The following is a 9,891-nucleotide window of genomic DNA, read 5'->3' as shown; positions in this document are numbered from 1 at the left end:
CCCACCCCGCGGGAGCGAATGGACTGCCCCGGCCCGCTGGCGCCCTCCTGCGGGCGGCGATGGAAGCGGCCGCGGATGGGGTTTGGTTTCTGCATTAGAGACCCCAAAACACGCTTTTCTGCCTGTCCTGGGTTCAGCAGGAGCAGTCATTTTCCCTCCTTCTTGGTGTCTGGTGCAGCGCTGGGGTTTGACTTTCAGCCTGGAAACGGTGCTGACAGCACCGATGTTTTCAGTTACCACTCTAATGTTTGCTCTGGCCAAGGACTTTGTGAGCCTCTTGCTCTGCCAGGGAGGAGGGGAGGCTGGGAGGAAGCAGAGACAGGCCACCTAAAACTGACCAAAGAGGTACTCCATACCACAGCACATCATGCCCGGGATGTAATTAGGGAGCTACCTGGAAGGGCTGGGACTGCAGGGTGGGATGAGGTATCCGCTGGTGCTCAGTCGGGCTGGGGGGGCGAGTTACCGGTCAGCAGGTGGTGAGATGCTGTATTCTCTTCCCTTGTTATTTCCTTTATCAATACTATTATTGGTGGTAGCAGCAGTGATTTGTGTTATACCTTAGTTACTAAACTGCTCTTATCTCAACCCATGGGAGTTGCATTCTTTTCAATTCTCCTTCCCATCCCTCTGGGAGCAGGGGGAGGGCAAAAAGGGGGCGAGTGTGAGGGCAACTGTGTGATTTATAGCTGACTTAGTTTAAACTGCCTCAAAAGGAAGGCAGAGCCCCAGCTCAGTGGGGCCCTCAGTGCCCACACCCATGGCACCAGCAGGATTTTCCCTGTTTCTCCCTTGTTTTTCCCCAGTCCCATGGGATCACCACTGACGTGTCACCACTCCCTGATGTCATCTCACCCTGTGCTGCCCGCACCCTGCCTGCATCCAGAGCCACAGGCACCCAGGAACACCAAGCAGGGAACCCAGGGGAAGGGATGGATGAGGCTGGGCCACTGCCAGCACAGCTGGGATGGGACTGTTGCCCTCCAGCAGCCCCTTCCCAGCCTTCCACAGACTGGGAAGGGACCAGGGCAGCTGGAGGGAAGGGAGATGCTGGGAACCGGAGGGAAGCCTTGGCTCCCTTGTCACAATATGATGGATACACGCCACACAGCACCAAAGCCAGAAGAGCAGAAACCAACTGCAGTGTGTCTGTAGAGCTGGGCCATAACAGTGGTCCATGGCCATGGGAAGGACAGAGCTGAGCCCACTGGGCTCTGAATTGTGCATTCAGTCCATATGTCACCCTGTGGAGGTGACATCCCTGTGGCCAGAGCATTGGACAGAAGGAGAAAGTCCCAGATCTCACCTACATATCGCCCCAAACCCGATAATCCTGCATGTTCCTCAGCCCCACAGGGTGGGGTAGCAGTGGAATGCGATGCCAGCAAGGGGATTCCCACCAGGAAAATCCACTTTGAAACAGTCCTGGTTTAAAGAAACAGGAGGAAAAGCCACAAAATCTATTAGAGCACAATAAGGGGAAGTTTGGGGGATCTTCCATGATCAGCAAGTATCCAGATAAAGAATTCCTCCATTCTGGGGTGGGTTTCGGTGAAGGATACAGCTTTCAGCCCTCAGGGTCCTCATCAGGGAGATATTGCCATGGGTTGGCTCTAGATCCATGGCCCCTGCTTGCTGCCTTCCAGAATTCCCAGCAGGCTTTGGCAGGTTTGGAATCACAGCAACGTGATTCTGTGTGTGATGTTACTGAGCAGAATGAACTGATGCACACGCTGAAATGAGATGTCACATCATGGGGACACAAAAAGTCCCTCTTTTTATGGTAGTCATTTGCCAAACTCGGTGGAATCGGACTAGAGAGGGATTTTTGTTGTAGGCCAAATTATCTCACATGACAGGATGCCAGCAAAAACTGGGATTTCCTGCCACGTAACTTTCCTCTGCTCTATTTACTCTGTCTTGGTTCAGGGCCACCTCCTGAATTCGTTTGTTCCCCAGCAGAAGACAACGATCCAGTGGCACACTGCACCTCCTGGGCACCTTACCTGCTACCCTAGAGCAATAACACCCCCCCCAGCAGTGAGGATGGGGCAGGAGGAAGATGAGGACTGTGACCAGTCCATCTCCAGCAGCGAGGAAAGCCTTTCCCAGCCATCAGAGCCAACGGGATGCTTTTCAGCACCCGCTGATTTCGCAAGAGGAAACTCCACCTCGAGGTAGCGCTGAGGGCACAGCACCAGGAATCTGTCCTTAAGAGGCCAGAAGTTGAATGTTATAACCACCAGGCAGCCTGACGAATGCAAAGGAGCAACACCTATTGTAGGCAGAAGCCTGGAGCAGTGATGCTGGCAAAGAGATTAATTACTCCTGGGTGTGAGCTGGAACCACACACTCAGCAGTGCTGAGGTTTTGGTTGCTCCCTGGCAGAGTGGGAAATGCTGCTCTATCCCTGACTGCACTGAGGCAAGGACGGAGTTTCCCTTTTTCTACCTTTACCTCTGTTTTCCCCACTGGAGCAGTCATTGCCTTCCATCACAGCTGAATACAAACACCACATGGGAGAGGCAAGAAGGAAACACATTCTCCCTGCACAGCAAAAGCACTACCCCTCTGTCAGACTGAGCATCAGCCTGTCCAAGGGGAGCTGATCCCAGTCCTTGGGACAGGGATGATGCTCTGGATCCCATTAACCACAATACACTCCCTTGCGCCTGCAAGCCCTCAGCTGAAATTAGAGCCTCAGTGTTTTGCCCAAAGGTGCTAAATTTGGTCTGGTTGCTATCACCATTATCAGCCAGGAAGAAGTATTTTTAAACACCGGATAAATAATTGAGCTGGCAGCACTATCTCTGCCTCAGCTCTTGTGTGCTCAGCTTCCAGAAGGCCAGGGTGCCTCCAGCAGTTGCCCTGGAGCCTTTGGGCTTACAGGGTGTTCCCAATGCAGAGCTCTGCAGGCGCTGGCAGGGCCTCCTTGGTGGCTTGGTAAGTATGTCAGAAAAGGCTGGTCTCAGCAGGCCTGCTGAAAACATCTGGCTTTCATTCTTCTTTAAAGCCAGGGCACTCATTTGGACATGAAACCATTTTCCTTTCATCTCTCCAGAGAACCAAAGCCTGTGGCAGTGCTGACTTTCTGCCTGCCACTACCCTGTATCATCCTGCAGGAAGAAAGAGGTCACAGAAGAGTTAGGAGAGAACTCAGGAGAGGGCGGCAGCTCACAGCTGACACTTTCCTGCCCTTCTCCCACCCAAGAGCTCTTTTTGTTCTGGTTCAAGGCATACGTTTTCTGCCAACATGTCTCAGAGGGACTCAGAGGCCAGCTCAGACCCGATTTCCCCCCTTAATTCACTGGGCTGAGAACCCAAGCACTTAAGGAATAGATAGACATGGCATGCCGGGTAGGGAAAGAGGTTTGTGCTGGAGGGAGAAGCTGTGTCTTTTTAGGAATCCCTTAGCTGAGGATGCTAAAGGCTTTGTGGAGGGGTTGGCACACTGGGAAGAAGCTTGGCAGGATCAGGCACACAAGCAGAGGAGTTCTCTCAACAACTCCTGACTGATGATATCAGTAAACATCAACCCTAGGAAGGAGCTGATGTTTTGAACTCTAAATGTGTTACTATGCAGCAGAAAAGGCCTGAAGCAGGAATGTTGGATGTTGGAAAGATCAGCTGTGCCATCACATGATCCCATGATGCCTGTAACCACAGTGAAGTTTTATCCAAAGCCAGTGAGACTTTTGGCTCTTTTTCTAGTCCTGAGCTCAGCAGGGATCCTGCAGTTGCATTGCCACAAACCTGCATCGATGCTGAAGCAAAGGATTTGCTTCCCAGGCAAAATCCAGTCCCACTAGTGCGGGATAGGTGCCTTGTGCAGCCTCTGGGCTGAGCAGCAGCACTACTGGGTCTTGCTCCACACACTTGAGCACAAGGCAGAGCACAGAGCTCCAGCTCCAAGAGGCAGCCAGCACTGAACAATCAATTCCCCATGTCAGACTCCGGCTACGCCCAAAGACTTGGCAGTGCTGGACCATATCCACTGCAGCAACAACAGCAAACGAAACAGCTCTTCTCATGTGCCTGCCCTCCCTCCTGACACCAGCCACTCTTGAAACAACCACAGGTCAAAGGATTTACATTCTTATTTAGAGTGCCCATAGAAAAGCAACCCACAGGGAACAGCAAGACGACAATAAGCTGCCCTATGAATTCACAACCCATTGCCTAGCGCTGCCTGGGAGGAGCATGGACCTACCATGTGGCACTGCCAAGAGCTAAAGGAAAGCCTCTGCAGCTCAGGTGGGTCTTTGGTACACATGAGTTTGCCTTCTTGTTGCACCAAGATTACTTGTAGGCCTTGCCAGGAAAGACACCAGGCTACCAAGTTACTGGGAGCTAATCTCCAATGATGTGATGCAAGAGAGCTGGAGCATCCCTCTGCCACTGCCTTCTTGTTTCATCCAGGACTGAGACTTCCTGGCAGAGAGGAAGAGCAAGTGAATCATGCAGGAGAGCTGGAGCAGGAAATACAGCCGCCAGGCTGACTCAGCATGGCTTCCCTGCTGAACCTTGACCAGAGGGGAGCTTGAACAGAGGGGATGTTAATGTTTAACTCCACCAAAAGTCCCTTATTTAGCAAGAGGCACCTGAAACATCAGCTTCTGTCAGGAGAGGTTTTGCTTTGCAGAAGCTGTGCTGTTGACAGCCAGACCTGCAACTGTGCCATTCGAAAGGCAAATTAAGTCCAAAGGGCCCCCCACATGTGATAAGCTCCAGGAAAGGGATGGATAAAACCAGTGGCATGAATCTGTTCATCTCCCTAGCCCGACACTGGGCACACCAACCCAGGAAGAGAGATTGACACCATAAATAAGGAAAAACTGATTAGTTGTTTGAGAAATATTATCATCAAGGCTTTCCAAAGGAGCACTGTGGAGCCGCCTGCCTTTTGCTCTCCTCGCTTCCTCCATCTCTCGTTCTTCTTCCCAAGGGCATTTAAATCTTTATGTGACTGATTTGGTTAAGAAAGAGCATGTAATGCCCAAAAGGTAGGGCTAGGACACTAGACTTTAATCCCAGTTCTGGTACTGGTTACTCAATAGCCATTTCAGATTGCTGTTCCTTGCTTCACCCATTGTAAAACAGGGATGGTGCTTCCTCAACTTCTCATAATGCAAGTCACCTAATGAGTGCTAATTAGGAAGATCCAAACCCAAATCACTACATTAGTGGCTATGAAATACTCACTTGTTAGATGACCTCTTAGTGGAGCCTCTCAAATGCTGCAAAGGCTGGAGCTCCAAGCGCCAGCAACAGCCACAAGCTGCCAGGAAAGGGCTCCACAAGAGCTATTCAAGCAGTTCTGGCTTTGTCCCACAGAGAACATGGATCCTGCAGGGAATCTATTCATCCATTCTATTTAGTGCCTTTGCAATAACCCAAAACGTGTGCAATGGGAAGAAAGCCATAACTGTGTTCATCAGGTAGATCCAGTATCTCTCTCGGTCCCCATGAGGGCTGAGTCAGAATGAATTCTGTAATTCAAAGAGAAGCAGTAACTCTGAGAATGAAAGAGCTCACAGTGAGCAACTGCGTGGTTAAAGTTACCTCCAGACAAAAAGGGGCTTGCAAAACACTGCAGGAGAGATCAGGCTGGAATCACCACTAGGAAATGGTGTCTGGACTGGAGGGAGGTTGGGATTCTTTCACCATGAAGTAACAGCAGCTTTTGCTTTATAAGCCTCCAATGCGTAGCACTGTAACACAGCATCTGTGTTACAGAGACCTGAACTGCACAATGTAGTCATCAATGAGCTGGGAAAAGGGCTAAACAATGAAGTGTCAAAGTTTATTGACGATATAGAATGATTTGGGATACCCAAACTGACTGGGAAGAGCCAGAGAAGGATCTCATGATGGCATTCAAATGTAGGCAAAACGAAACGCTAACAAATACAAGGAGGTAGGGGCAAAGCAAGCCCAACTATAGACAACAATGGGGTCTAAGTTCACTATTGCCACTCCGGAAAGAGCTCAGGGAATTGCTAGGAGTTATTCAACTCTGCACTCTCTGATGGTTAGAAAACAAGAGAAACACCCCACTGGAAAAGCCTGCACTGAAATCCTGTGCTCATCTTGTACCCGCACACATTTGTCATCGTCCTTCCATCACAGAGTTAAAGTGTGTTCTTGCTGGGGTAACACACGTGCTGTTGGAAGCAACAACCCTGGAGTCCTAAACATCTGCCTGAATGAGGGCTTGGAAAGGGCTTCAGAGTCTCACAGGGGCACTTGTACAGTAACTTAGACCTAAGAGATATCAGGTCACACCTTCTTGCTTCCTGGGATAGGGCTCTCCATAGGACCTAAAGCTGCTGCTCTCCAGCCCTGAAGTCACCACATTAATACAGATGGGTGATGCTTCCTTAAGGGAAGTTAAGCCATGACAGGTCAATGGTTGCTGTATTTTAATATTGCCCTGGCTCATTAATAAACAAAAAGGAAATGTAAGGACTGACAGAGTGCATTCAGAAATGGAAGTAAAATTCCAGCTTAATCGCTGATTAAACAAACCAATGGTGCAGTTGGGAGGGGTCACATCCAGTTCATGGCTTGGGTGGAGATCACAAGAACAAGAAAAAGCCATGTGGGTGACTGTATTGTCCATAGCACTGGGTGTTCCTTCAGCAGCTGCCTTACCCTGTGTGCTACTGCTGGGCCTCTTCTCTAGGAAGTTCTGCAGCCCCAACCATCAGAGTCCAATGGAGAACACAGACTCCCTCAGGAAGCGTTGCTACACCATAAGCTAAACACTTGAAATAGCCAAAGGGGAGGACTAAGAAGATATCTCTTTGGATTCTCCTCACTGGTATGAATCTCCTACCAGAGCTGCATTCTATTGCTCTAAGAGTAACACTAGGAAAGATGCTGCCCCTTGAGAGAAACAAGGACCATTAATAGCTACGCCCAAGATGGTTTTCCCAGAACAGGTTGTTCCTATCTTATGGAGTCATTGCCCTTTGTACCTGCAGTTCACACCAACCTCCCACCAAACCACCAGAAAATGCATTTTAAATGGATGCAGAGCTTGGAGCTTCCAGCTGAAACCCAGCAACGAGATTGTGGGATTCTGACTGGCACTTGTCATGAGGAAGGCACTGACTCAGGGTGCAGCAGCAGCTGAAACTGCAGCTGAACCTTGGCTGTGCTCAGGGAGGACAATGAGGTGAGGCCAAAGCCCTCGGTTTGCTCCAATAGAAATGACCCAGTGCAGTTCTGGTCTCATGTGCTCAGGAAGAATGTGATGGAGTTACATGGGGTCCAGAGGAGGGGAGGGAAGAGCTGCCTTAATAAGGAGGAACCAAGAAGGCTGGGACACTCAATTTAGAGGGAAGGAGGTTTACAAAGTCATGAAGGAGGTAGAACAAGTGAATGCAGACTTGATACTGGTGGGATTCTGCTAGAGAAGAACAAGGAGGCACACTCTGAAACAATAAGATTAGTTTAAAACAGGAGCAAGTAGTTTTTGACACAAGTCTGGGACCTCACAGAAGACTGAAGACAGTATCAACAAGTTTAAAGGAATTACCTAAATTCACAAGCAACAGGTCCATAAACCTAAAGCAGCACCATCTCTACTATATCCAGAGTGCTGGAGATGGGAACGGGCAGCAGCAAGTACATGGCTTACATGCTTGCCCAAAGAGCATCTCCTGTTGTGACCTCTGGATCCAAGAGACAGGGCTAGAGCTGTCACTGCTGTGGCCCAGGAGGATCTACATTGTAAATGAAATCCTGAAAACCTTACACACAATTAATGAAGGCAGTGTGATACCTCCTAACCAGCGCTCTCATCTGCCTCTCAGCCCATCCTCGCTGTGGTGTGCAATGCCTCACATTACAGCCTGGCCTCATTTAGACACTAATCCTGCAGGCACATCCCTTTGCCACATGGATGCTGCTGGGAGAGGAAGCTGCACGTGTGGCCCAAGCACAGGGGCTGAGGCTTCAGATTGTCTTTGATGCAGCTTGGCTTTTTCTCTATGTCATTATTCATCCCTGGTTCTGATTAGCAATCTGTAAGCTGCTGTCATGTACATAAGCAATGAGACGCTTCATTTTATCTTTGCTAGTTGGGTAATTAAACTTACAGCACCACTGTGGTGTAACTTTGTACTCCCAACACTTCAAAAGAACCACTCCATCATGTGTAACCCCTAAAATGATCACTTCTGTAAGGAGGTATTCATAGAGGAGGATGATTTCTCACTCTATTTTCCTCTCTAACCCTTAGCCAAACCAGATCGTTGCAGCATGTGGATGGATGAGGCTAAACACTGGTAAAGTGGGAATGACATGCTAGAAGTACCTAAACACCAGCAGCTCGTGTCATTTGGGATGCCCCGTGGTGCTCCCATCACCAGGAATAGCAGGAACCCAGCCCAGAGGGGTGCTGTGCTGTCCTGTGCCGTGCTACCAACCCCATTCTGTCGTGTCAGGCAGTTGAGGGTGTCTCAAATAGCAACAGATACCTCTGTACAGGCAACTGCATCAAGCTCGAAGTGTCCTGCTCACATAACCTAGATAAACAGGCAATTTCCTGTACAAGTCATGCACTTAATGACAGCACACGTAGGTTTACCTGCCCTGCTGTCACATCTGCTCCACCAGGACATGCCTCCATCCCAGCAGCACACACACTCAACGCCAGCTCAGCTCCAAAGCCGGTAACTTACAAAGGGAATGGATCTTTTGGGCCATAATTCAGGTGTTTTCACTGGAAGACCTTAATTTGACATCAGTGCTGCGATAGCCATGAAATGGATTCATTTTAAGCCCTCACTTCCCGTCTCACTGCTCGGGGGATCCGGTGGAGGCTCCGCAGGCACAGGGCGAGGACGCTGGGAGTCTGGGATGGCTCAAAGCAGACGGGAGCTGCGGGTGGGAAAAAGGCCACGTGAAACTCTTGGCCTCATTAACAGCAGGAGCTGGGGCTGGGTGATTGGACCAGGTCCTTTCCAACCCAAGCCTATGGGGATGCTGGGGAGGGACTCTTCATTACAGACTATAGTGACAGGACAAGGGGTAACGGGTTCAAACTGAAACAGGGGAAGTTTAGATTGGATCTAAGGAAGAAGTTCTTTCCTGTGAGGGTGCTGAGGCACTGGAATGGGTGCCCAGCGAGGTTGTGAATGCTCCATCCCTGGCAGTGTTCAAGGCCAGGTTGGACAGAGCCTTGGGTGCCCTGGTTTAGTGTGAGGTGGGAACTGGATGAGCTTCAGGTCCTTTCCAACCCAACTCATTCCATGAGTCTATGATTCTATTGCATGAGTCTATGACTGACTACACACGGTTACTTTAACTCAGTTCAGTACCTTACACATTAGGACGAATAACACACAACGAACAAGCTAAAGCTGTTCCTGAGAGCCCATTGCTCACATAAACCCCTCAAGCAGCTGCAGTGGAGAGCCCTCCAAGCTAACAAAAGTACAGGCGCTTCCCAGCACCTCAGCAATGCCGGTGACCTCCTTGGCTCCTGAAAACCCTTCTCGTTGTACAGCAACAAACCGAGCCCATCGGGGCCCAATGCCCAGCACAGGCGGGGCCTTGCTCTCAGCCCCTTCTCACAACCGAGCACCTGCTCGCTCACTCACGCAGTGTGGGGCTGCTCCTGTAACCGGTGTCAGGCCGTGGCTGTGGGCCTCTTCACCCTCACCGGGCCTATGGGGCTCCTGTCCCATCCGGGCGGTGCTCAGGGCTGGACACAGCTGCAGGGGCAGTGGTTAAAGGGGGGGACCGGGGCACACGGGGGGGACCAGGACGCACAGGGGAGGGACCTGGGCACACGGGGGGCGACCGGAAGACACGGGGGAGGGACCTGGGCACACGGAGGGGGGACTGGGACACACGGGGGGGTCACACAGGGGGGAACAT

The sequence above is a fragment of the Neopsephotus bourkii genome, unplaced genomic scaffold, assembly GCF_033783945.1.
Source record: "Neopsephotus bourkii isolate Nb327-2 ecotype Australia unplaced genomic scaffold, CSIRO-AGI_Nbou_v1 NB_309, whole genome shotgun sequence".
NCBI classification, from domain to species: domain Eukaryota; kingdom Metazoa; phylum Chordata; class Aves; order Psittaciformes; family Psittacidae; genus Neopsephotus; species Neopsephotus bourkii.
This window is presented reverse-complemented; position numbering follows the sequence as displayed.